At 38.5% G+C, this 27,621-nt stretch overlaps 1 protein-coding gene across 40 annotated transcripts in view; it reads left to right on the top strand.

Moving 5' to 3' along the window:
* Positions 1 to 27,621, top strand: part of NRCAM (neuronal cell adhesion molecule) — a 178,198-nt gene that overhangs the window by 34,978 nt on the left and 115,599 nt on the right. The window contains exon 1 of one of the 40 annotated variants that reach the window (XM_080392076.1): positions 9,295 to 26,682. The exons of the other annotated variants lie outside the window; for them this stretch is intronic. The gene's annotated coding sequence lies outside the window, so the exon portion shown is untranslated. Of the gene's footprint in view, positions 1 to 9,294; positions 26,683 to 27,621 lie in introns of those variants that run through there. 40 annotated transcript variants of the gene reach the window in all.

Here is a 27,621-nt window from a genome sequence, read left to right on the forward strand (position 1 = left end):
AACCATGTTATTTCTAATAAGAGAAATAACAATTTCTATACACAAGAGAAAAAAAAAACCCAAGACTGGAAGATTGTTTTCAAATGTGACTAGCTTTTTTCTGAGATTTGAGGGAGAAAAGAGGTTTTTCAGGGAGGGCAAAAATTACACACCAAATGCAGATGCAGCTGTATCATGGATTTATACTGTAAATATCAGATATGTATATACAATATACATTTTAAAAAATGTTATTTTTTCACCCAGTGATGAGGGTTGCACTGATCATTCTTAGAAGCACTAATCACAAACCCAATATTTTGTTCTTCATGTTTTTTTAAAATGATGAATTCAGAACCCGTATAGCTGATTTTTTTTTGTTTGTCTTTTTATGCTGTTTTACTGTCTGCTTGACCTTGTACTGCAAGGCCCTTCTTCAGTTACTTGCAGTCAGTCCTTGTCTTTACAGTCAGAGTGATCTGGGAACACTAGGAGGCTCGGAGTTTGCCCCTTTTCCAGCTCATTTCTGAACACACTGAACAGCATAAGCCTGAGCATGGATCTCTGCAGGACTCAGGATAGCCTCCCTTCCCTGTATGATGTGATTACCTACTTAAAATTTTAAAGCCGCACCTTTCATAATCAGCTGAATCAGTAATGAAGGCTCCAACCTTGTACTTTTTCCTCTCCATTACTTAATGCCTAGTCTGCATTTAGCAACCACTGATCAGTAGCAGTAAAACTGCTGTTGGGTATTTTCTCAGTCTCCTGGTTGCTGTAGTTTTAACTTGCTTTGTTGTTCTAAAATACACACTAAAGCAGTTAGACACCAGTAACTCTCAGGTACTGAAACTTGGAACAGGGAACAGGGGGAAGAGTGTGTAAGAAATAACATAGAAGAAATAACAAGATGTAGTAGCTTGTTCAAAATAGATAGGAGGAAATTCATAGCTGTGGTACAAATCAGTGTCTTTTTTTTTTCAAGGTCTAGTACTATATTATACGTTAGGGGGGTTAAATTAGTTTTTAATAAAGTAATTGAAAGCCTGATAGCTGATTTTTTCCATCTTCTTTGATAGCAAAGCATCTTTAATGCTTGATTCATGTTTTAAAACAAACCTTGTTATAACATGGAGATGCATACTCAGACTGACTTACAATTATTGCTTTAATTACTTATGGCATAAATGCACGATTCAAAAGCATGTGATTTCTCTCGCCCAGAGATTTAATCATTTAATGATAGTCACAATTTTGTATAATTTTTCATACAGACACTTGTTCCACTTCATTTGTTTGATTTAATGTATGCCATAGTTGAAGTCATTTTGTGCTCATTCTTTTATTAAATGTTACTTAGCTTTGCATCATAAAATCAGAAAAACTAAAATGTGTCAAAGTTGTAAAATGGCAAGCTGTCTGTGGAGTGATGGTCTATCATTTTGGGTGTGTAAGCAGCCACCAGGTCCCAAAACTGGGGTGTGGAGGTGGGGAAGGCAGCAGCTCAGCCTGTGGGGCAGAGCCTCCTACCAGGGAGAGGATGGTTTGACTCAGTGCTCTCAGTGAGCATGCTTGACTTTTAAATGCATATCCAACCTTTTCTTGGATCAAAATAGCTGCAACTGCAGGGCAGCGTGACAACATTGTCTTTCTGTGTAATAATGTTGAGAAAGCTGACTGATTCAGACTTCTTTTTAAATAGTTGCATGTGTGGAGGCTGTTCTGGTTTTGCAGTGTGTTGGTTGTGCTGAGTCGGACTGGCAGTCATTCTTTGCTATGATGTAGTCCTTTGGGTTTGTATTTTTTCTCTTATGATTCAAGTTTCCAGTAAATTTCAAATAGGCATCTTTGTTCCTTATTTCTTCCCTCCTTTTGTTAGTCGGTGTAAGTGTAAGGGTTTCAGACAGTAAGAACAGACAGTCGGAGGAGATCAGAAAATGAAACCTCGGAGCTCTCAAGGGATGGTAAGTGACTGGTGAGGGCGAGATATCAAAAGATTTCTTTGAAAGACTTGTGTGGAAGAAGCAGAGAACTGAAAATGTTTTCAGCTGTATTAAGAGAAGAAACAGTCTGTAGATCAGAAAACTAATGAAAAAAAAAATGTGAGGAAAGCTATGTGAATAGAGCTGGGTTGTCTTAAGGACAGAATTTTAAATGAGAACAAGGAAATACCTTTGTATTGTAACTTTTCAATGTATTTGTAGGGCAGTGTAGACTTTCACATAAGTGGAAGTGGGATTGAACATCAACTTTGGGAATAGAGCATGTTGAGTGTAACTGTGTTATATTCCTACTCATTTGAGTGGACTCTTCAATGTGCAAATTTGTTCTCTATAGAAAGACAGGATTAAATGGCAATTTCAGTTCGTTTGTCATTACAGACTACCATATATCTGAATGTATAAGGAGAAACAAAGCTATAGCCTAATCAAAGTGTAGTTGGTGGAGTTTCAGTTTTGCTGTATCTGGAGTTAAGATTAAAAAGGCAAAGGGTAGGTTTTATTTAAGAAGTGATGGCTAATAGAATATGAAGCAGTTGATTTAGTGCATTTAGCCAACTGAATGATGTGAAAAGATGTTTAAATATTGGCCAAAGCTTGAATTAAAATGACCTTGTCAGCATCATCTGGAAAAAGGCTTGGGGAACTGTGAGTGCTGGGGTTAGGCAGGTTTGCAGAGAGAATTCATATTGCTGAGAAATGGTGTTGGAGGTAATGGATAAGGCTAAGACACCAGATACTGCTTTGGATAACTTATTTTGTCTAAAAAGATTTTCTGTAGATACATATTTCCTTTTCCCCCCTCATTTGGTTGCTCTAAGGCTTTATATAATACTGTATCTCAATCTACTCTTATCAAAAGATGCCCTGTTTGTTCTCAACCCTGTAACCATAATTTCCTTATTAAGCAGGGCAGCCAATATTTTTACTGAGACTTAGTGCTCTAGACTTGTCTAGATGCTTGAGATCTGAGCCACATGGTCAATTGCAGAGGAAAAAGATGCCTCGGGGATCTTGTCAGCTTTCTTGTTACCACCCCCCACCCCCCCACCTGCAATTACTTTGTGGAGCTGGGTGATCATGAGTTTGGTTCTCCAGCCATGTCAGGGACAGGTGTTGGAGAAGAGCTTGAAAATAAACCAGTGGGCAAAACCACCTTGGGGAACGTGGTTCCAATCTGAGGCCAAGCTGGGCACCTGCAGCTGCTCCTAAAATGTTAATTGCTTATGTTAAGGCAATGACTTCAACCTGTGCTTAAAATTCCTGGTGTGGGCATGGCCCTCCTGAGACCCTGTTACCTGACAGAGATTGGGTTCACACTGTTCAATTGTAGTCTGTAGGAACGCATCAGTCCTTGCTTTAATAAAGCTAATTGAAATTAAAATTGCCTTTGTGGATGAAGGGAGAGCAGAAAGTGTTACAAATTTTTTTTCCCCTGCAAATTAACAGTGCTATTTGTGTACCTGTTGGTGCTTGCTATCTTACCACTTCTGTCTGCATCAGACCCACTTGTTCAGCTCCTTTTCCCGTTTTATGAATCTAGCACCAGTAACATCTTTTAATTGCATTATTTAGTGGTGGGAAAACTTCTAAATTACTCAATCATCCCCTTATAAATGTAGAAAACATGCCTGTTATTGCTGTGTTTTCTGATTTTTATTCTAGTTAATGTCAACAGGAGGTTTGTACAAAGCTGTTGTACAGTGAAGCTGGGAGGAAAAGTTACTGTGGGTGAAGAATGGTCTGTTTAATACACATTTGTATATTAATTTGCTTCAAAAGTGTCTAGTGTTGCTTCTATGGCATCTTACACTCTGTTTTACTGTTGCTCTCAAGCTCATGTTTGTATACTTTGAAAAGAAATGTACAGATTCCACACCGTCTCTAGGGCAATAGCCTCATGTGTGAGAGGTTTTCCCTCAGTCTTTTTCTTATCAAAGAAATATGCAATTAAAACACAATGGAAAGTCCTCTCATATTCTTCTGAGCTGGAATAATTAGATGTGTAACAGGCTGTTGTACCACCGTTTCTGTGATCACAGATGTGCTGGTAGAGAATAGAGCTGACAGATGAAGGCAGCATGATGCAGTACTGCAGAGGGTTCTGTCCTGGGTCTCTTCCTACTTTCCCTGAGGCAGTTCATCTCAGCACAGTAACCTATTTCACTCTTTCTGGGCTGTATTGTAAATCTCATTAAAATATTATTACAATGAAATACAACAAAACTTTTAAGTCAGAATTGATTCAAAGATGAAGGATTAAACTCACATTGCCCCTAGGTGTTACTTGATCATAAAAATTAACATTTTATTTGTATTGGAGAGAATTATATCTTCTAAGTAAATCTTGGTTTCTTAAAAAAAACATATTTTAAAAAAATATTATGTTTTGGAAGATTTAAAAATCTTAATTTCTGTAGTTGATTTATGTCTTAGACATGATTTTTTACATTTTAAAGTCAGACTGTGTGTAATGTTCATCTTCTGAACTGAGATGTCTTGGGTGCAGTTAGAAATAATGTTGAATCTGTAGTTTATCTTTAAGGTCAATCTTGCACTCCTGCATTTATAGTAAATTTTTGTGTTGATTGACTGAAGTGGTCTTATGTGTTCATCAAAAGGGGTTAATTTATCATACCAGTTAGCTCCTAAGAGTTTATAAATGCGTAAGATGAGGATGGGTGCAGAACTATGTCTAGGAAGCATTGTGAACAGAGAAGAACTGAGGCTGTCCTGCTTGGAGATGAATGAGATCAGGCATGAGGAAATGACATTTTCTTTTGGTTTTGCACCAGAAAACAGGCTTGGGACCCTTCTGCTTTGCCGCTTTCCTAAGGTTCATGGGTTCTCACCTACATTCTGTGTTACACCACAAATTTAGGTCAGACAAGGTATATTTTCTCAGACAGAGCCCTAATTCACCATCTGTGAGCTGTCATTTGGTCTACTGTGAAAGGTGCAAGCTAGAATAAAAACTGTAGTCCTCGCTTGTTCTGTGACTACACAGAGCCCCTCTGCTTGACCTGTTCAGATGTGACTTGGCCTGTGGTGTAGGGCAGCAAAACTCATGTGAGTCTGAGATGGGCAATGAGCCACCAAGACTCCAGTTGGAGAACATTAACCACTATTCTTGTGTAGATCTAATGGTTAACACCATGAGGCTAGCAACCAAACAAGCCCTTCTTCCTCCCTTTCCTGGTGAGATACCTACCTGTGTTCATTAACTTCTGTTGACTGGACTATTGGTTTTTAAAGTGAGCTTTTTAGACCAAGCACTTCTATGTTAGTGCCTGGTTAGTGCTAATGAACTTCAGTATAGCTGTGAAGGACGTGGTGGTAAACTTTTCTGCCAAATGTTTTCTTCACTAGCGCACATACCTAAACCCGGAATTTAGTCCTACTTCCATTGGTAAGGTAAGAGCCAGCATACTGGATCAGACCAAAGGTCCCACTACCACAGTGTCTGGGGACTGATGGCAAGAGCCAGCAAGAATATGTAATGCGCTCTAGCAGTTTTCATCTTGGTAGCTTTCTGGAGTTGGTTTTGTTTGGGTTTTTTTTTTGGTTTTCTTTTAATAAAACCCATGCAGACTTCTGTTGTTCACAGCATCCTGTATCTTGGCTTACTTAGACTTTGTGATGAGTCACTTATTGTTCGTAGGCTTTGTTGAAGATTTTGTATCTTAAGTCTGGTGCATAACTTCCATTTAATGTTCACTGTATCCTGTAGCAAAAAATAAGAATTACAAAGTAAATTCTTACTCAACCATTTCATGCCATCGATTATCTTACCTCTTCTAGTCCCTACTACTTCAGCCACCTTTTCCATGACCTGAAGATTAAGTGCAAATATTTATTTTCAGAAATTGTTTAGTGGTCGTAATCATCCCTGCTGATCACTTCTAAACCAGTTTGAACAGTTGACTTGTTCTGAGCTGAGCAGGTGGTAATGATTCGCATCACTCAGGATACAGGGATATTCTGGAATATACTGTTGAGTAATGAAGTATTTACCCTGCTCCTTCCCTTCTAATTCCTACAAGTACCCAACTTGTGGCTTGCCTTTTTTGATTGCTTGGGGGTCGAACTCACATTGTTGAAGAGCTAACTGTTACAATGCCAAAATCACCTTTTGGTAACAATCCCCCTGGAATTTGTTACTGAATCAATTAATGGGGTATGTTCCAGTGTCCGTTACTGTGGTCTTTCATTTGCTGTCCTGTTACCCTGGTGGTCAGTCTCACAGCTGGCCTGCAGTTCTCTGCAGTTGGCCTTTGTCCCTGTGGTTCTGAGCAGTATCCTCAGCCCTGTGTCTCACCCTTCATCTACCTCATCCTCCCTGTTTCAGGCAATGTTCAAATATCCTTATCTTCGGGAGGTCTGGCATGGACTTTTTGACCTTTCTCAGTATGAAAATTAACTGATTGGTTTTAGTCTGTGTTTTTTGGGGCTTTCCCCCCAATTTCTTATCCAGATATTTACCTTTCCTTTTATTTCTTGATCATTCAGGTTTGAGTTTTTTCTTTTTTTTTAAAGGGTTTTGATGATATGATTGAAAACTTTTGAAGTTTGAGTAGTGGCTTGGTTTCTTCTCTTGTCTGCTTGCTAATTCCTTCTAGGTTTATTTGTAATTTCTTTTTGGAAGAGTATGTTATTTATTTGTACTTCTGTATTTGTTCTTTTGATTGTAGTAAGAACTAAATGAAGACGAATTTAAGTTAGTAATTTGAGTTTTATTTGTTTTTGAGGAAAAGATATTAATCTACAAAAAAGCAGTTTGGCTAGAATAAAGATAACTGACAATTATACTGTCTGAGATCCATATCTGCCTGTGATCCACTGGATTCTCAAATTCTGAGAACTTGCTTTTAGATTTATGCATGTGTGTGTGTTACATTTCATATTGTTATCCACACTGAGTGGGAATTTATACGCCATTTAGTTCACCAGAAAATTTATTTCCGTTTGGTACTGAAAACATTTGATTATCAGTATATACTCTATCAATTTCTTTCTGGCTTGACATTTGCCACAGAAATATACTGTCCTCCGATGGTGGTGATGATTTGGGAGTAAGAAAGTAGTTCAGTGACTTATGAGCATACTGCCATAAGCTTTTTGTGGCTTATTAAATGAGGTTTAATTTTAGTGGCTTGTTAAATGAGGTTTAATTTTAGTGAGACTCAGTTTTCCTCTTCTAATACTGTACTTAAGAATAAAACTAAATGGTTGTTTTCAAGCTTTTTGTTTAATCATTAATCTAGGAAGGTGCTAATCACTGGGAAATAATTTTATTGCTCCTAGTATTTTATTGGGAAAACTGTTCTCTGTCATTCGCAATGTAAAATTAAATCATTTGTCTGTTCTTGTATGCTAAAATCTTAGCGACCCATAATGACCAGTTTGCTACTGCCTGAAAACCTTTCACACTTTTGCATTTTTTGTTTGTAAGATGATGGCAAACTCCTCTTAGAGGGGACAAGTATTTTCCTTGTCTCTATGTGCCTGGCTACCTGACTGCATGCGCATAAGCACTTCTGTGCTTTGAAATCTCTCCTGGTTGTAGTGAAGTCCTCCAGCCCTGAAAGACTTCACTTTACACTTGCACCTGGTGTAAATTATAAAGCAGTACTGCCAGGTATTGAAAACCATACTTCGGTTTGGGGGGTGCTTGAGAAAGATCTGTGATTTCTTCAACCCTGCCCCCCCGTCTGTGCCCCCAAAGAGCCCAGGTTCTGAAGAGCCGCACGCTCGGGCTCCTCACAGGCCCTGCCTTCTGGTGGTGCCAGCCACCCCGCCATTGATACTGATCTGCTCTCACTGCTACTGGTGCTGGAGCAGTCCCTGTCCCTCAACCTAGGCAGGGGAGAGGCTGAAATGCCCACCTGAGATGGGAGGTCAGGGTGGCTGCTGTGGCACAAAGGGTTCCCACTCGGGGACTGGCACAGGCCCTGCCCGGACTTGAGCTGCCTACTGCTGTCTCCAAATGGGATGTTTCCGCTCTGCAATCCTCAGCAGGTGCCAGGACGAGTTTGGCTTAGGTTCAGCACTAGGTCCAAGCCAGCCTTGTGCAGTCATGCATGAAATGTGCAAGCTAACAAGCTCTCTTGGAGCTCAGGGTGCTGGGTGTGTCAAAACTCTTTCCAGCCTGAGATCCCAGCAAGAGGTTCAGAGACCTAGTGCGACTGCTCAGAGCCTCCCCAGGCCTGGAAAGCCTTACAAGCCCAGGGGCAGGACAGAGAAACTGAATAGGCGTACTGTTCTTCACAGGGCATCTGAAAGGCTGGCTGTACACAAACCTTCATACGGAGCTGCTTTATGTGGCTGTAATGATGTACCACATTGCATCTAATATTGGAAGCAGCAGCACAGACCCCAGAAGAGGCCAGTTTATCTCTGTTGTTGCTGTGGGAGTCAACGCCTGGTCCCACGCTGCCCTGCAGATGGAGGTGTCTAGCATCCAAGCTTCTTCAGGCATAGCTGTACTGTGCCATGCCGTCTATGGAGGCACACAGTCAGATGTAATGCAGTTAATGTGAGGCTGCCTGAGGCTGAACACTGCTTCAGTATTAAGAACAAAAGTCAGTACAGATAGCCTGTAATGAATGGGGGTTGGGGATAAGAAATAAGAGAGAAAGAAACAGAAGAAAGTGTCTCAAAAATGTGTCTGCTTATGAGCGAGACAAGTTTTTCTAGTGAGGAAGGGGAGGGGAGGATGGGAGTAGTGAGGTTTCCCAGTTGTGAACCCTGCACTGCTGCTACGTCATTCCTGTTGATAGTAGTTTGATAGAAATTACTGTGTGGTCTGTCCTCTGTCTTCTCCCAGCTCAGTGTCCTAGGCAGGAATAAATGACACCTTCTGGACCTGCTGTATGCCCTAAGGAGGAGTATCTGATACCTTCTGCACTAATGCATGTTTGTGTGCTACAAAATGCAGTGACTCAGATACAGCAAGAGGAATTGAAAGTACTCCCAGAGAGAGTGGCTTCCTATGGGCTTAGACCAGCACTCTGGGTATGGGAACAGGATGGGTTATACTCTGTCAGGGAGGAGTGGCTGTTAAACTAGGAATGTGGTGGTGGTAATATGCGTAAGATAATTGCAGTCTCCGCCATCTTTGGATCCCAAATGACTACCTGCCATCCCATTGTCCAAGACCAGCTCAAACTAGAATGATAACATCACTAGGCATGTGAAGTAGGGAGAGTCCTCCCCTCCTAGGAAAGTAGTTACCTGAAATCTAGGACAGAAGCTTTTTCTCTGGACTGCTTTTTGCTATTTAGGCTTTTAAATTTCAGTCAAGTCAGCATTGCCTAGGTGAAACAGGGAGAGAGAAAACCCAGCTTTTTGCTGTTCAAAGCAAAGGATAAGTTTGTCTAGATTTACCCATTCTACTTAGCTTTAAGAACAGCAGTTGCAATGTAATGTGGGTGTTGGGTTTTTTTGGGGGGTGCGGTGGGGTGTGCGTTTGTTTGTTTTGTTCAAGCTACCAGGTCTAAGAAACTAAAAGCTGGAAGAAAGAAAGGTTTGCTTTAGGTGGAAAAAAAACAGTTGGAATTTGGTAGAAAACTTCAAAATACTCATTTGTAGTTGAAGATTAACAGTGGAATACTTTTACATTAGAGAAAAAGGTGTGGGGTTTCGGGGTGGGTTCTTTTGCCTTACAGAAATGTAAAACTTTCAGTTCATGTTTATTGAAGTATGGTAAGACATGGAAAGCAGAACTTGGGTATCAGGCTCAGCAGGGTTTCTTATGATTTTTCTTTCATGTTTCCCTCCAGCTTAATCTCTCCTGAATCAAGAGAAATACCTTGGTATGCTTCCACATAACATCAGTGTTTTGGGCCATGATTAGTGCGCTTGATAGGCATCCTAAGTTCTTCACTAAATAATCATGAGTGACTAAAAAATATCCTTTTTTTTCTCTGCTATATTTCTTATGCTGCTTGTCAGGGAAAGCTAAATAACTTTTGTCACTTTCAGCCTATTACAGTAAGCTTTCATTATTGTCCCGTATTGAATTCTAGGGTGCAATATTGTCATTGTTTCAGATTCTTCCTCTTGTCTGTGCAAGACAGCCTAAGATGCACGTGTCTGAACAACCTTTGTTAAAACAATCAATGACGTTCAAGATGATTTATAGAAAACAGTGGGTGATCCCTCTTTGTTGGAGCTTCTTTTGTAATTGTAAGGATGGCACATCAGTGTGCTAGGCCAGTGGGTGGGCTGTAAAGAGCAAGGGAGCATATGGGGTGATTCATAGTGTACTGACAGGGGGTGATTTCAAGTGAGGCTTTTCCAAGTTTAATTTCAGAATGTAGAGAAACATTTTCTGCAAGTACAAACACTGTAGTGAGAATACATGAAATATTTGTTATTGTACTTTTCATTTGAAGTATTAAACCAGCTGGAGACAGTTACTTGAGTTTGTTTCTGCTTTCCCTTCTCTTCGTATATGTGTTGAGTCATTTAACTTCCTGACCCTAATAATAAAGACCTTGGAAAGACTTTTGTGTATCAACAGACAGATGATGCAAAGCATAAGTACAGCCTTGAGAACATCTGTAGTGTCTTCCTAGTGAAACCTGAACATAAAGGCTGATGTTTTTAACTGGCAGGATTTCAGTAGACTTGCATCACTGTTAGAACATAAGTATTTTTTTTTCTGGCTGTTCTCTGCCAAGCGATGTAATGTGAAATGCCGTAATTTTTTTGTTGTGTTTGGGCCTGTCCCACCCTCCCCCCACAAGGCAGGGAAGAAAAGCAAGCACTCATGGCACCTGCGTGCTGGTTTCAGCATTTTTTCATGTGAAGGAGAGTGATGACAATAACCTCCAGTTCAGATGATGATACCCAGTTAATCATTATTTGTGAAAGCGTCCTGTATTAAAAATTCTATGCTTTCCTGACATAGTTTTCTATTGATTTGATAGCTGTTAAATTTGACTTCATCTCTCTATGCCCTGCTAGCATGTCTTGCATTGGAAGGCCTCTTTTTTCTCATTAGCTGCCTGTATCTTATTGTATTCTTTGTACTCTTTGTGAGCAAAAGGATTGTAATTTAGTTTATTATCCTTTCTAGCAATAAGTGATATCTATTCAATTGTCAGATGATGTTTGACAAACTTAAGTAAATTTCCCCAGATGGCCTCTCAGATGTCTTTGAAGCTGTGTTACCTTCTAGCACTGGACCCATAAATTATTTTTGGAGCAGAGCGACAAGAACTATTCAGTCAAGGTATAAGGAGACACATACCCAGTTTCTTTTTTACACAGAATACTTGTAGGGTTTTTACTGGAGAAAATATGTAACTTTTTCACATTTTCCTTAGGATGAATTTACATTAGGTGGTAACAATATTCTTCAGATGTCACTAGAACATGACAACACAGAAAACTGAAAGATACAAGAAATTATGTAGTAGGGAATTATTTATTTATTTTTTTAACTCAAAGGCCATCTTCCTGTTCAAACCACTAATACTTGACTAAGAAGCTTTTTCTCAAATAAGCATCATGTGAAATACAGTATTTAGGTACACTTCTAAAAATGCACATCCTAAACAAAGGCAGATTACTGTTGTCTCTTATCCCCATTCCGTATTGCTTTTTGGTTTGGTTGTTTAAATGTCAGTAAATAAATAGTTTTGCAGTTTCTAATTATTTAACATCATAAAGTAAATATCTTAATGTCAGCAGATAACTTGTAAAACTGGATAGGATAATGGGTAATTCAATGCAAGTATTCATCTAACTAGTTTTTAAGTAGGCCATGACAATCTCCAAAAGCTTGACTGATTTCAGTATTTAATAAGTATTTAAGTATTCCTCAGAGTATCTGTCTAATGATTGGATTTGAGACCTGTGTGGCTTTATTCTGTTAATTCCATTGATTCTGAGGGGTCTCTTCCTTATTATTTTTGAGCTGTCAGCAGTGTGACTTTCATCACCATAAACTAATGAAAAACAGTTCACTGATTTTTTTTTTTTTATTATTATTATTAATGCACTAGAAGTTTTTATAATATCTCTTCATGTAGTTGAAAAGGACAACTATTGCCGGCTATTTCAGCAATAAATATGATCAAATACTTGAATATATTGTTTGTGCATTTACAAGTTTAGCATTTGTCTGATATTTGAGAACTAGAAGGAATTACTTTAAAAACTCAACTCTGTACTCGGAAATGGTGTATATACAGGCCTTTACAAAGGGTTAACATTAAGAGTATTTTAATCCTATGTGCTTATTACAGTGATTAAATGATTAATTATAAGAATGCATTATGTGTAATATATTTGTACATGTGGCAGTTCACTTTGTATGAATTACTCAAAACTCTGTTACATAGTCTCAGTCCTGGTGTGTAATCTGCAGGTGACTGATGGAGGAAACTGTCCACACAAAATCCCTGGAAGACCTTCTTCCCTCAGTCACTTGGTTTGAATCCAACCCTTTACACAAGGAGATGGTGACAGTGTGGTCCATGAATGGGTACAGAAAGGTATCTCTGCAGAGAAGGCAAGCTGGCAGAAGGATTAGAAAATAATAAAAAAAAACAACCAACAAACGAAAAACCCAAGAAAAAGGGAGGGTCTGTGCAGGACTGGACATGTGACTTTTAAAACTCTTATGGATCTAAATGAGAGAACTTGCACCAGCAGTCAGTGTGTCTGGTCCTCATACTCGGAGCTCTTCTAGTTTTATATCTTTGGCTTCTTAATGTGAAAAAAAAAAATCTGTATGCTCTATAGGAAAGCTGAAACCAGTTTTAAAGCACTGGGGCACTTAGTGTTTTCTTTTATGGGGTTAATGTTCTAAAATGGGAAAATAGTTCTTGTTTGAATTGAGATGTTTCTCTATCTAGAGTGGGTTCTTAGCTCCCACACTGGGAATTTCCTATTGAGCCAGGGGAGTGGGGGTGGGAAATAGAGCAACATTTATTTAAAATACAAATCTCTGCCCACCGTGCTTAAACAATCAAATACTGCAGTTCCTTTTTAAAAGGCTTATTGCATAATTGAAAGAATTACATACTTTTGTTTCTAACTATTGATCTGTTTCATTTAATGTAAAATGAGCTCACACAGCATTTGCACAACAGCCTGACTTGCATCATTGTGCTGAACAGCGTGCATTGCAGTGTTCCTTATCCTTAAAAATATACAGTAGGTATATGGTGGAGGTTTGCTTTTGTTAAGGTCAGCCACTTGGGAGTTCTCAAATTGGTGAATCATGTAGGATGGTGCAGTGATTAGATGCCAAGTCACGATCCAGCGCTTTGAACTAATTTTACTTCCAGTGTACTGCTTTTGAATTCAAAGCTCTTCTTACTGGCACTGTTATGTTACAGACTGGGAAGGAGATCTCTTTTAGCTGTTCAGGTTTGTTCCTTGGGCTGGGCTTCTTGCAAGGGACTACTGCACCTTGTAGTGCAGGCTGCCTGGACCTGTGGGTGTGGTTCAGTGGCTTCTAGTTGGATCCCACCTGCTTCCCCTGTTGTTTAAGTAGATGACATGTATGTATATAGTTAAGTATAATCTGGTGCTTGATGCAGTCCTGAATCCAAAGTCGGCTTCTAAGAATGTGGGAACACAGAGTTGAAAGTCAAGTATTGCTCTGAGCACAGCAGACACTGCAGAGCCATCTGAGCAAGCTTTATGGTGCACCAGTTCTGGATGCAGCCTTTCCTGCAGTAGTTTTTAAAGGTAATTGAGAACAACTTACATACATTAATGCTTAGACACTTTGAAGAAAATTATACCTGAAGAAACTTGCACAGTACTGAGCTAAAATTAGAGCTCTGTTCAAACCTGGAGATTAGTTTTTTGTTATGTGTTTGTTCCTATTTTGAGTTATTTTAATTCATACGGGCACAGTGATATAAAATTGCATGAAATACATTTAACTTGTAACAACTGATCATGTCTTACCCTTTAAGGGAGGGATTGTTAGTGCTATCTGTTTTTAAAGATGTTTGACACTAGTTTTTGCTGCAAGCTAAATTTATTTGAAAAAATTCAGCCAAAGTAATTCAGTCACTTTTGGAGATAATAACAGGGTAGAAGTTCTACCTTTTTTTTTTTTTTTTTCCAGTCAGCTTTTGTTTAGAAACCTTTTCCTTTCTTTCAAAGATCTCTATTTTGCAATATCTGTAAACATTTACTTATTACTGTTAAAGAACCTTCAATAAATTTCAGCTTGTCCATTTTCAGTAGCAATGCATAAGCTGTAACAAATATTGTACCTACACTGAATGTATCCCAGATCATACCTGCAGGTGTCTGAAAAACCTTTCTTTGTAATTACAGTAATAAGCCATTGGGGGCTGGCCAAGTCTGGGGGTTGGCGTAAGAACCAGTGGTTTAGGGGGAAAAGGAAGTTTTCCCTTTGGTTAATAATGTTGATTGTCAGTAATTTAGAGGGATGAATGGCTGGTAATGTGGAGGAGCAAGGAGGGTCAGCAAGAGGGAGAATGGATAGGCCCAGAGTCTGTGAGGTGCTGTGGAGCTGATGAAACGGGCTGGGAATTGCTGGGCAAGAAGGGGATCCTGCAGGTGGTGTGAAGTGGCTGACTCAGCACTGGTAAGGGATACAGCCTTTTGTGGCCTGGTCACTTCCACACCAAGTGGCATTTGGTGTTGCATCTTCTCCAAGTCCTGCATGGTGATCTGTGCCTTAAATCAGTTGATGGTTTTGAAAGCTTCAGTTCAAAGTGTCTGTTATAATACCAGGATTCTGATGCAGCTCAGCAGGATGTTCTGTTTTTTATAGTATGGCCTTGGTTATTTATGTTCTGTGTCCTGGGGCAAATAAGAGTGTATATGTGACAGGAGCTGCCTAGGATGGTGTTGGAGCATTGTTGAATGAAATAGAAGTAGTGCTGTCTTATGAATGCTGTCCATTGCCAACAGCCCCCAAGTGAGAGATGGTATTTTAGAAAACTAGCTGAAGGGACCAAATGGTATGGATGGTGGAGAAGCTTAGTGCTTATCCTCCTGCAAATACCTTTTTGTGAGCAGTACACATGTGTTCGATGTGACAGATTTGGCAAAGATACTAGGCCTGTGGAGTTGGGGGATGGGGGGAAGAGGATTGGCCTAAAGGACTGGAAGCTTGTGCACATGGATTGGACATATGCAAGCATTGAACAAGCACATGGATTTGGAGGACGGAAAGGATGAGTGGGGTAGGTAAGAGTAAGAGCTGGGAACAGAGGAGCTACCAGGAGAAACCTAAAGAACTGGAAAAGCTGAAGCTTGATCAGCAGAGGGCATGAGACAAAGCTAAGAGGAGATGGGACACAGATGTACAAAAAGTTCATCTAGGCTGAAATGTGCTTCTCAACAGTACCCGTTACAGAGCTTCAAAGGCTGACCCCAAAATTTTGGGGTCATCTTTCTACTACTGTGTAATCCACTGCAAAAGCGTAAATTGTCTCTTTCACTGGTGATGTTTTGCAAAGAGAAGTTCATTTTTTGATGTTTGCTCTCTTTAGATCACTTGTGCAGAGGTAAGGTCATTATTTAGATCACTTGTAACAGACCTGAAGTTCCCAACTCTGCTTTTAAGCTATGTCATTATTTATAATGATGCCATCTGATAGAATTTCTGTCTCCAGAAATTTCTCTGAGAATCTAGTATGAAGGTTTTATTGAAAGAAATCAGAAAACCTCCAAAATAAAGAATGCAACAGAAACATTAGAATAAATCTGCAAGTGTGATAGAGCTTTAGTCTCATAATACATGTGCATTATAATTGTCACGTGATAAGGCATGCTGAAGTTGATGTAGTAAATCATCTGCTTATGTAAGGGGCAGGGATGAAATTGCTGCTGGAAAATTTGCTTTAATCATTGATATGGGTACAGAGATCAGATTAATGATAACAGTTTATCCTGCCATATGCTGTTCATGAAATGTATATGGAATTGTATGGTCAGGGACGTGCACATAGGGGGAACTGACAGACACTCCCTGAGTGTTAAATATCAAAATTTTCTGGAGAACATGCCCACCCCCTCACCCACACCCTCTGGCCATTCCCTAGGAATGAATTCTCTATTGCTTCCAGCATGGACGACTTGACTCATCTATTTTCAGATACCTACTGATAGTCTTAAGGGTCTTTTTCTCGCTGTTGTCTCCCAGAGTTAATGTTTTGCAGCACTGTTGAACCCCCAGCTTCCAGGCTTAGTGACAGCACCATCATTGTAGTGCTGGCGGATGCTCTGTCAGCTCTTTCCCTTCCAGTCAGTGGGGATTTGCAGCACACAAAACCCAGTTCCCGCTGCCCTTTGGGAAAGCGCACAGCTTGACAGCTTTAATCACCTGCCAGCTCACAAAAACACGTTGGGTTTTCCAACCTTGTAGCCAAGATCAAAATCATCTCTAGTGGAGGTTTGGTTTTGTTAGTGTTCCTTGCCCCTCCTGTTGGGGCAAAAGCAGTCCCTAGGAGTTGTAAGGGAAGAAGTATGGTGGTTATTTTCTTGGTGAAGTTTTGCTGCTTATTAGAGAAGCCAGGTGGTTTGTGTAGATTGCTCACCTTCTCAACAGGTGGTGAAAATTAATTTGATGCCCTGTAGCTTTGACAGGTGTTATCAATGTATGTACTTGGTGCAAAATGAAAATATCTTACTGTCATTTTACACAGACAGTACTGCAGACTGTTGTTATTAGTCAGTCGGGCTCTTTTTTCAGCATTGCCGTACCCAGTGCCTGAAGTAGCTGCATAAATCCAGATGCATTTGTTGCCTCTGTTACATTCTTTTTCTTTTTATGTATTCTGCAGTGATTTCAGTGAATGCAGCAGAGTTTGAGTGGGAGGCTGATTTGGACAGTCAGATACGTTTAGCAGAAAGCACTCCTAACACAGGTACATTACAGTGTTTGCCAAAACAGGGGTATGATGTATACATGGAGGTTCTGGCCACTGCTGATACTGCGTGGTTTGAACAGTGTGTTGGGGACTGGGATCAGAAGAATTGGGCTGGGGAGAGCGTGCAGAGTCCTCATAGTTGCCGAGTGGGAGGGAGACAAAAAGCAGAACCAGATAAGCCTAGCAGGACCACGCAGAATAGAGTGAAGGACTAGTATCTATTACCGGGATCTTGTCATTGCATAAGCTTTTTGTCTTTTGAAGCTTGTATAATTGTTATACGGGAGTATACCATCTGATGCTGCTCTGTAGTCCTCAGTCATTTCAGCTCTCAATAGGATGTGTAAAATAAGAGCTGCCATTTGACTGTGCTGTGTTAAATGGTGATTTGAAGCTTGTACAATACTCTCTAAAATAGTCTTATATTTAAATCTATATTAAAAAGATTTTTTAAATTTGCATTTTCCAAATAATTGAAGGCTCTTACACTTCACTGTATACGTGCACATTTGAATTTTATTAACTTCCATATTAACACAGGAGGGATGAGGGAACATATAGTTTCTTCAGCTGACAGATACTGTTGCTCTGCTGTTTGATGTCACCTAAATTAATTTAAGTTCATCATTGTTTATCTGGTTAAATTGAAAAGGTCAGACCTTTTTAAGGCAGGAAAAATAGTAGGAGCTTTTTTAACAGAACTGCCCTTAGCATAAGGTTTCAGTGTTCTCATTCAGTTTGAACAGAATGATGTTCTTAATTATCAAAAGCTGTCATTATTTTCTCAAGATTTTTTTTTCTAGAAAATATGTGTTGATTTTGATTGACACTTTTTTTTTTTAAATGTAGGTATGTTCATTGAGTTGGTAGTGTTGTAACTTGTGAAGGCACAATTCTTCAAGTGTCCCCAGGAGCTGGAAACTGAAAGTTTTGCACTGCATGCTTTAAACTTGAATCTGTACCTCAAAAAAGTTCAGATGCTCTTTAATGGATTCTTTTTATTTTGATAAAATAGACATCTTTTAAGTGTTTAAAGTCAAAATAACATTAAACAATAATAATAGCACAGCTTTAACTTGCTGTGTGTTTTAAAAGCTATCTCAGTACTTCAAAGTGTGTTGGTAGCACTTAGTGTTAACCTCAATCGATATATGCCTATATATCCTTCTAAAGAACCTGCAGTGGCTATTTTTTTCATACACGTTTTTTCCCCCCTTAACCTGTTTGAATGCCAGTTGCCATATTGGATTTAGCTTTTTCAATAGCATCTTAATCTCTTGCTGTTTGTAGTATTTTGAGAGTAAAAGTATGTTTTTAAAACTGTTTGCTACTTGTGGTCCTTGCCTGAATAGTATTACTTTTCTGATAAGGGAGAACCGTGCATGCATACCAGCACTGTCTGTGTTGATGGATTAGCCTAGACAGACTACAACACTGTAGCAGTGGCAGAAAAAGTAATCTGATTTGCACATGGAACACAGTTCCACAGCAACGTTGGCATGAAATACACTTTGGATTTTATTTACTGCATTAATATAGTATGTCTTTAAGTCCCCAGTCTTTGCTTTTACATAGTAAACCTTTAGTCATTTATTGCTTTTCTGTTCTTCATAATAAACTTTACTGTTTTTTAAAGAAAAATGAAATAGTAGCTAAAATAATATTTAAATTGGTTGGTTTTAAGTTTAAGTCTAGTTTCAAACAAACCCCCCTAACACTTCGCTAAATGGAAAGGATCTTTCTTTCTGTATTTGTAGAAAAGAATTACTAAAAGCATATTTTAAGTCAGGGGTGGCCTACTTGAATAATGTCTCATTTAAGATCAAAAAGAAATGCTTTCAATTTTTTGAGGCTAATTCATTATCTGTAACAGGCTGTGTTTGCTAAGGTAGTTTCCAAATATGTTTTGCAGAACTCCAGTAAGACTTGGGATTGTCATAACTTGGCATTTCACTGATAATGAGGTAGCATCTTTCTGTCAGGGTATGCTTTCAGGAAGGTATATATTGATATCCACAGACCATAACGTGTAACTAAAGTAAACATCTATGATTAAATTTCCAAGATTGACTTTTCCAGTATGTAAGGAAGTTACAGAAAGACATGAAGGTTGTTGGGAAGAAGGGCAAATGTAACTCATTGGAACTGGGGTTTTATTAGTATGGAGAGGTGTTCAGTACAGACAGAAAAGTAAATTAGGAAACTGTGTGATGAGTGGATGTTACAGCTTTAATGGGGTGTTCACCGATATCTCCTATACCATGATTTTCTTTATTTCAAAATAACGAGCGTTACTAGTATACTGCATAAAACAACATCGATTTTAGTCATGTCCTTAGAAGTTCCTCACTTTCTAAGATCACATTTGATTACTATATATGTTGTAAACTCACTGAACTTTGAGTCTTGAGGCTGCATTTGTTACATGCATGTGATATCTGCGCTTGTGGAGGGGAACACAGCACATTTCTGTTACCTCAGCCACCTGCTGGAAACACATTGATTTCCTGGCCATAGCCATTTGGAATCCAGCACTGCAGGCTCTTGTTGCAAGTGAAAACCCATCCTAGGGATGGAGATCTCCACCGAGTTTTTAAAACAGGTGGCTATTTTACAGTTCTATATGAGGCGTACAATTTGGTAAGCAAAAATTGCTTGACATGGATTATATTTAAATATAGAAATTATATGTAAATTATATTCTTCCTCCCTCTCGAGTTAAAAAGTAAAATAATTTCAGTCCCCCACAATAACACCTTTGGAGTTGTGTCATATGATTCTGATGAAAGGAGGAGACTATGTTATTGCGGAGGGACTACCTGGCCTGAGGAATTAATCCAATGATCGGTTCCTGTTTGTGTCAGAGTTACAGCTGTGTCATTTTTCCAGCTGCTCCAGTTCTGTGTCTGCAGCACCTGTAGCTGAGGCTGATCAAAACCAGACTTGCTGTACAGAAGGCAGACAGTAAATAACTGAACTGGACGGTTGGCAACTCCAGCCTCCTAGGTGCAGAAATGGTTCCCAACACCTTTCTTCTCAAGCTGCTAGGAGAGGTGAGGTGCATCAGCTGTTCAGCACGCTGTTTGATACCAGCAAAACAGGCTTCTGCAATGGTCAGGTTACTTATGGAGACGTCTCGGCTTTTTTTTTTTTTTTTTTTTTTTTAAGCATTTAGTAAGTCATTGGACAAATGTGTAAAGTAAAGAAAAAACTGTACAGGGCACAAGTTTTCTGGGATTTATCACTGCTTAAAACCCCCATTTTTGTATGTATGTGTGAATATTTTTTCTTTTGTTGTACAGACCACAAAATCAAGCAGTGCATGCAAATAAAAAACGGAGCCTGCTGTGAGTTTGGATGTGTGGGAATTTGGCTATAATGAATCTAATGTTAACTATTTTAATAAAAATTCCATACTTAAATATTTTGATAATGACTTTATCTCTACATTAATCATACCTCCTTTTTGGGGTTTTTGGGTACCTCATACATCCTACTACTTTTTTTTCCTCCATTGCTAGTATTTGCATACTGCATTTTCTTGCTGAAACTATCTTTTGAGTGTGCAATTTTATTGTTCAGTTCACCGCTATTGCCATGTAGTTTTACTGTCTTTAAATAAAATACAAATCGTTCTATTTTCTGTTGTTGCAGAGGGGAAGAAGCCATTATGCTTTTGTGGCTACTGCTTAACACTTTCAGTGGCTATCCCAAAAATTAAATATTTACTTTATTCATGAAGCACAATTTCAGAGAAGTTAGTTGCTACACTAAGTCATTTGAGAACTTGCAAAATATTAATGACATATAGTCTTTGTGCAGATGTGGATAGTACATTGAGAGACAGTACTTAGAAACTGGGAGTATAATTACAAAGAAAAACATCAAATATCCTCTTCCCATAAGTAATACCAAATTATTCAAATGTATTTAAAATCAAATGCATTTCTGACTAGACTGCAGGAACAAATGGTTTAAAGCTTTTGGGTTTTTTTTTTTACATCTCCAGGTCAACAGTTGAAATTCCTTCCAGATCAGTAGTCATCAAAATTAATTTACCTATCAGATGATTGACAAAAATTTTTAGAATTTAGACCTTAAATTCTTAATCATACAGTATTATAGGGCTCTGTCATAGTGAAATACTTGCAATGGTTTAAAAACTTAAACCTGAAGGCAGTTTTGTGTGTGATTAGCATAGAGGTTAATGGTTTAGCCTCCAAAATAGAAACCAGGTTTGAAGTGAAAGGTCATGGAAGATGATGCCTAGAGATGTATTTCTCTACAATGTGCAACTTTTTCCTTTTAAATGGGCAAATACATCAGAACAGCAAAATGAGGGCTTTCTACATTGCATTAACTCTGCCGAGTCTGGGTGTGCACATATGCACACAGGTACCATGTGTAGCTGCTCAGTTTATAACGCCCCCCTTTCCCACTTTGTACTGTACCAATTACTAACGTAGTTGGTGCCTTGAGGGCCCTACTGTGAGGCCAGCAGCATGTAGCTATGAAGAGCTGTGCTTTATTTACCGCTGGGTGCTGCTTTTTTGAATGAAGCTCTTAAGTTTGAAATTTATTGGGAGAATTATTACAGGTTTGTGCCATTTTTGACAGACAGCCATGACGTTGCAATACTTCCTGGAGGAGAGACTGGAGGTAAAATACATCCTTTTTCAAAGTAGATTCAAGCCCACATATTTTACCTCTGAGGAAACCCCTTATTTGTCATGTTTTAGGATCTCTGGACAGCAAGGACAAAGGGGCAGAAACGAGAGCCTTTTTTTTTACTGGAGTATGTTCCTCAGATGTGATCTGCAGGGGGAAGAGAGTATCTTCTCTGTCTCTCTACCGAAGCTGTGCCACTGAGGACAAAATGCTGAAGTGGGTGAACCACAGCAGTCCTGCTCTGTGTAAAGGAGAAAGTGCTGTCATACAGCACTTTGGCTGTCATCTTAAAGATAATCACAGCTGTACCAGTGCTTTGGGGAGCCTGGTCTTTTTACATGCTAGGCATGCTCTATGTGTACTTACTGAAAACAACCCTTTAGGAGTTTCAGGTGACTAGATTTAGTTTCCCATTTTCCCTGAGGCTTGATTCCATTCAATCTTTTTTTTTTTTTTTTTTTAATGTAGTTGATGTAAATTCATTTAGGCTATGGACTACATGTGTTTAGGAGACTTTTTGTTTCAGTAACTTCTTCACTTATCAACAGGCAGCGCAGCATCAGCAAATCTGTTTTCTTCCTGAAGCTGGTTTTCTAGCCGCTGATAAATCTCATCCTGAGGTTAGGAAGTGTACATCTGTCTACACTTTAAATTGAGTCTCTCTAACCCATGTATTTAAACTGCTTTAGGCATCCAGCAGTCAAGGACACTCATTGTGCATAAAGACGAAGGGCAAAGCATTTGTTCCTTTATGAATAAGGATGGAGAACAGTACTAGAGAAAATCTTACTATACTTAATGCTGTGAATCTTATTATGGAGCATCCTCATCAAAAAGTAACATGAAAGCAGAAAGTACATGTACTTGAATCTATGGCAATACTAAGCTGTATGTGCTATAACTAGTAAAAGAATAAAGTGAATGAACCTTGAGTTATTTGAAGAGGACTCTTCTCAGTCTGCTGTGCTGGAGTTACTTCTGGGAAACCTCACTCTCCTTGACAACTCCTCTGTGTGATAAACAGTTTACATGCCTTAGGTGTGGGAACAGTCTCTCTCTGTAAGAGGTTCAGAAAAACTGAACCAGTATGAGTCTGTATCCCCAACGTGTTCGAGAAGAGATTTTCTGTAGCTGGTGGACAGCCAGCTTTGGCTGGTACAGTGAATATCAAGCAAATGTAGAAAGGAGACAGAGAAGTCTTAAGAATCATAGTCAGGATGTACATGCTACAGTGATTTTGAAATAAAGATAATAGGTTATTCAGGTCTAGTTTAAAATTATTTAAATATACTTTGCCTACCGTAAACTGTTGGTGACTAGTAAGAAATAACTGGCTATATTCTGGTATAGAGCATCCTTATGCATGTTTTTAGGAAAAAACCAAAAAGAACAATGTATTACTGAGGAGGTGACAGCAATGAGTTTAATTCAAGTAAGTCCATGAAATTTCAGTGGTAACAGCTAAAAATCAGTGGAAGTGGTTATGATGATGTTTTAAAGTAAATAGATTTCAAAATCCTCAGAGGATCATGATCTTCACGATTTTCACCTCATAATAGTGCTTAACATATTAGATACTCTTTAAAATTCACCTCTGAACTCAACTATTTGGAATGATTTTTTGGGAAGAGGATACACAGGTGACAGTGAATAGTCATCTTATATATCCTGATACGTCTGTGAAAGCTGTGTTTTTGAATGTCACCCGCACTTTAAAGTCTTTTCAGGCTCCTTTATCCTGAAGGCATTTTTCGTAAAGAAACTGCAAACTATATAGATTTTACTTCTGCACTCGAAATTATGATTACAGAAGACTTTGCTGGTGAAGTAAAGGAAATTGAAGGTGAAAATGGAAAAGGAAAAATTCAGTTTGCATATGCAAAAAATGTGAAAAATAATGATTAGATTGCTTTACCAAAGCATGTGCAAGGAATAAAGCTAAATCAAGGCTATGCATTCCCTGAAGTCCTGTGTAGGAAATTGAATTATTTTCCTTCTTGCTTTTCAAATAAACAAACAGTAATAGTAGTAATAATAAATAAACATCTTCCAGCCTGCCTAGTCTTGGTCCTTGTGTGATCATCAAAACCAAATACTGGCCTAGCCAGGCAGACGTGGCAGAAGCCCTAGTGAAGGTAATGATATACCCAAGCATACTTTTCAATACGTAAGTCTTTACTCTAAAAAGAATAATGTTTACATGTCTTCAGTTATAATTTTTAGGCATATGGGAGCCTTAAAAACGTTTGGTGTCTGAGCCAACAGGTGAAACAGTACTGTGACTGTGAGCCTGCTGTCTTCTTCACTGTGGTGGCCTAACTGCGTAAGCATCTTTTTATCTTGGGTCTTCTGTGCCCGGGCTCTGGCTAATTGTGAACCATGCTGTCTTTCTAGAGGTACAGATCCCATACCTGTTTGCACAGTCTGACCTACCATAGTCTGAGGCCAGCATCTGGGGTTAAGAACTATAAGAATGTTAGCTGCTGAGCTGCCTGAAGATCTCAGCTGAATGTAACACTAGCTAAATTTTGATGCAAGTATAGTTTTTGACCTTAGAAAGCATAAATAATTTGTGGCTTTTCCTGACTATTACCGTATATCTGGAAAGAGTTGAGGACGTTTTGAAAAGCCAAAAATGTGTGGAAAAAAAAAAGAGATAGATGAATAGTCAGTATTATCAGGCAATTGCTATATATTTTTCAGAATCTGATTTTCATCTTTTCTACTGAGCAGATCTCAAAGTAAGGATTTGTGCCCTGTATGTGCATATCACAGTTATTTTCAGCTTGAACAGTTCAATAGCTTAAAAAGTAGTTTTGGTAATATGTAAGTTGTGCAGTAAGACATTCCTAATTGTTATATTAGTTTAAAGGCATCCAGAGCCTAAAACAGTAAGAAGATGTAAAACAAGATGCCACAGGTAATATTATGATTACAAAAAAAAAAAAAAAAGCATATCTCGGTGAACATTTTTGGGGCAGATATGATCATTCTTATTGAAGAAAAAAATAGCTGCTATGACTAAAAATCTCCTAATAAAAAAGTATTGGGAGGTAAGAGAACTAGTTCAAAGGCTTCTTTTTAAGTCTCCATTACAGAGAGTCTGTATTATTATGGTAGCTGTTGTCTGACAGTCAACTGACAGATGTTGCTATGGGTTTTGAGCTGTCCATTAAATATAGCACCTCCATTTTTTTAGTGTTTTAAGTAGCCCACTGAGTAGCTACTGGCTGAAAAGTGGGAGTCACAGTGGGAAGCTGAAGGGAAACGGGCTTCTGGAGCATTTAGTGTTTAATGGATCTATGGCTGTAGTGAAGCAGTGTGCAGAAATAATTCTGATTAGCCTTGGTCAATCAGATGACAAAATGAGCCTTGCCCCTCCATTATTCAGCTCTAAAATTCAGAGAACAATTTCTGTTTAAACACAGTTGAACACAAAAAATCTGTTCAATTGGTTATATTTTAGCTGATTTCTTGATGTAATATGCTGTCAAATGTGGAGGGGAGCGAATGGTTAAGCTCCTGTATTGCAAGGTTGCCATTTTCATCTACAACTTCATCTTGGAAGGAATGATCAAAACCACAAAAATAGTGGTTTTGAGAAATAAGTTTTTACAATAATTAAATGTTACTAAATACAAATAATAAATTAATATTGTGCCACATTTGTGGCATGATAAGTAGCATATTATTTACATTTTCATCTCAACTGTAGTCATTAGAATATACAGTTGTAAATGTGTATTAAAGAGCAATAACTTTAAATGGCAGAGGTTTTGCCTAATCAACACTGCATTATTTGTTGATAAATCTTCACATAAAAAATAAATCGCCTTTAATTGTAACTTGTAATCTTCTAAGATTTTTAGCCTTCCCAGCTAAGTCCTTTGCAGCTCTAGAAGCATGGCACATACATGAAGTGGGAGCTCAGTTAAGATCCTGTGGTTCTGCTTCAGAAAGTTTAAGAGGTCAGGTGGATGCTGTCACTATTCAGCCTCACTGACAGTCTGCTTCAAAGTAGATTCTTAAATAGAAATTGTGCTTTTGTGAAGAGCAGCATTGTTCTAATAAGCCTTGAGAACAAAATAGGTTTCAAAGGAGCAGATGAAGTTTATTGTTCTGAACTAATGCTGGTGCTAATAAATGCTGACAGAATTCTTACTGCTACCTACAAAAAGATGCAAATCCCCTAAAGTTAGAAATGTTTTAACTGGACTTAAAAAAACTATAATAATCTGGATTTATGGCAGAACAGACATAAAAAGTTTTAAATAGTGATTCTTTCTTTAGGAGCTGAAAAAAAGTCACTGTTCTGTACCTGTGTTGCTTCAAGGTAGTTCCCTGGAAAGCAGAGGTGGTCCAGAGGTTTATGTGGTGTGTGAAATCGGTGGCTTTAGTACAGCGGGCAAGCACATTCAGCTCTTCGGAAATGTTTTCATTTATTTCTAGGTGCACTTAAATATTTTTTTTTTCTTGTACGGGAGTTTCACCACTCAGCATAAATAGTAGATTTTGCAATAATCTGCCTCGCAGACACTGTCAATGGAGACCAGAGGATTGCGCTGCTGGCAAGTCATCAGTGAACATAAAGGAAAAACGAAACTAGAGCCCTAAGTTAAGAGGCAAGTCACAGGTAGTTGTGTAGGGGGAAATTGTGGGTAAGGTAAGATCTGGACAAAAATATTTGTTGATTTGAGTGACTGCATTGTTTATGCACTGTGTATAATGAAAAGAAACTATATACTTTTTTCTTTTTGTTGGTAGAAGGCAATTACTCTTAAACAAACAAATCAAAAACCACCCTAATAGAGTGAGCATCGTTTTACTAAAAGGTTCGGGCAGCTAAGCAGATTTAGCTCTGCTTTTAAATAAATACAGGGAAATGTTTAACCCCTATTGTATGGCCACAAAGCCTGTGCTGATCACATAGAAGCTTGGGAGGGCCGAGGACAAAGCAACGGGCTGCTGGAAACGGTTCCTCTTCTGTGTGCTTCTGCACACAGTCCTGCAACAGCAGGGCTTAGCAGCAGAGTTTTGTCAAGATTACAACATGAAGGGGACCATGGTACAAACTCTTACCTCTCACTAAAAAAGAAAGGGGAAAAACCACCAAAAAGGGAAGACGACTAAGAGGACTCTATAGCTCTATACATAAGGTAATGGTTGATTTCACTTTTCTATTCTGATTCTTCTCAATCACTTCCATATTTGAGATTTGTGTGCCTTAGTATTAGTTGATTTGATTTATTGGAATGAAGTAACATGAGGAAATGCAGTTTGTATCTCTAAGGAAGAGAATAAACCTATTCAGTGTAACTTACCGAAATACTTTACTTTCGTTAACAGTGTAGGAATTGAAATTGATGCAGTTATAATTTGTACCCATGGAGGGAAGGCCATGATTTAGCATCATGTTGACGATCAGATTAAATTTATGTTCTGTTTTGATTATTATAATATGTGTGAAATTAAGGCATTGTTCTTATGGACGTTGATATAATCTAGGCTGGAGTACTTGCCTTAGGAAATGTCTTCATGAGGATGCGTGTATGACAAATGAAAAACTGAACAGGGTTTTTTGGTGGGTTTTTTTTCCCCCTACTATTTTCAGCATATTTCTTCTACTATTTTTTACTGTTATTTTGTCAGAATCATCTGGGTTTTAGCACTCCAGAAATAAGACAGATACGACAGGAAGATGGATCACTGCCCTCATCAACCAACAGGGATGTTTCTGCTTTTCAGAGGGCTGCTCATTACTCCTTAGTTCTGAAAGAAAAGATGCCATGAGGGTGAATAATGGAGCTCTGCACTATAGGATTGCATAAAACTGTGCTTAAATACGCTGAATAAATTTTATGTCACAAAGCAAATATGTTTCCAGGTCCCCTGAAAATATTTTCTAATAAATAACTTTCTGCAGTATTGTAAAGTAAAAGGAAACTGAATTTTATATATGTGTGTGTATAGATATATTATTAATTTTAGAGGAAAGCTGAAAGCTGCATATTGTGTCATTCTATTGCTTTTTAAGGTTACATTAAAACATTAAAGTGTGTTAACCTTTTAATTAATGTTTTAAATACAGATTAGAT

The sequence above is a fragment of the Falco punctatus genome (assembly GCF_963210335.1).
Source record: "Falco punctatus genome assembly, chromosome: 6".
Classification (NCBI taxonomy): Eukaryota; Metazoa; Chordata; class Aves; order Falconiformes; family Falconidae; genus Falco; species Falco punctatus.